The 455-nt window shown below is 49.7% G+C and overlaps 1 protein-coding gene across 1 annotated transcript in view; it reads right to left on the bottom strand.

Annotated features, from left to right (window-relative positions):
* The window catches only part of LOC117956621 (transient receptor potential cation channel subfamily M member 1-like), a gene marked incomplete at its 5' end in the record, with an annotated part of 25,104 nt that overhangs the window by 880 nt on the left and 23,769 nt on the right, over positions 1-455 (bottom strand). The gene's annotated exons all lie outside the window — the stretch shown is intronic.

The following is a 455-nucleotide window of genomic DNA, read 5'->3' as shown; positions in this document are numbered from 1 at the left end:
TCCAACGCTTACAGCAGTGGACAAGGATCACACGTCTCCAACGCTTACAGTAGTGGACAAGGATCACACGTCTCCAACACCTACAGTAGTAGACAAGGATCACACGTCTCCAACGCTTACAGTAGGAGACAAGGATCACACGTCTCCAACACCTACAGTAGTGGACAAGGATCACACGTCTCCAACGCTTACAGTAATGGACAAGGATCACACGTCTCCAACACCTACAGTAGTGGACAAGGATCACACGTCTCCAACGCTTACAGTAGTGGACAAGGATCACACGTCTCCAACGCTTACAGTAGTGGACAAGGATCACACGTCTCCAACACCTACAGCAATGGACAAGGATCACACGTCTCCAACACCTACAGCAATGGACAAGGATCACACGTCTCCAACGCTTACAGTAGTGGACAAGGATCACACGTCTCCAACGCTTACAGTAGTGGACA

The sequence above is a fragment of the Etheostoma cragini genome, chromosome 1 (genome assembly GCF_013103735.1).
Source record: "Etheostoma cragini isolate CJK2018 chromosome 1, CSU_Ecrag_1.0, whole genome shotgun sequence".
NCBI classification, from domain to species: domain Eukaryota; kingdom Metazoa; phylum Chordata; class Actinopteri; order Perciformes; family Percidae; genus Etheostoma; species Etheostoma cragini.
This window is presented reverse-complemented; position numbering and strand designations above follow the sequence as displayed.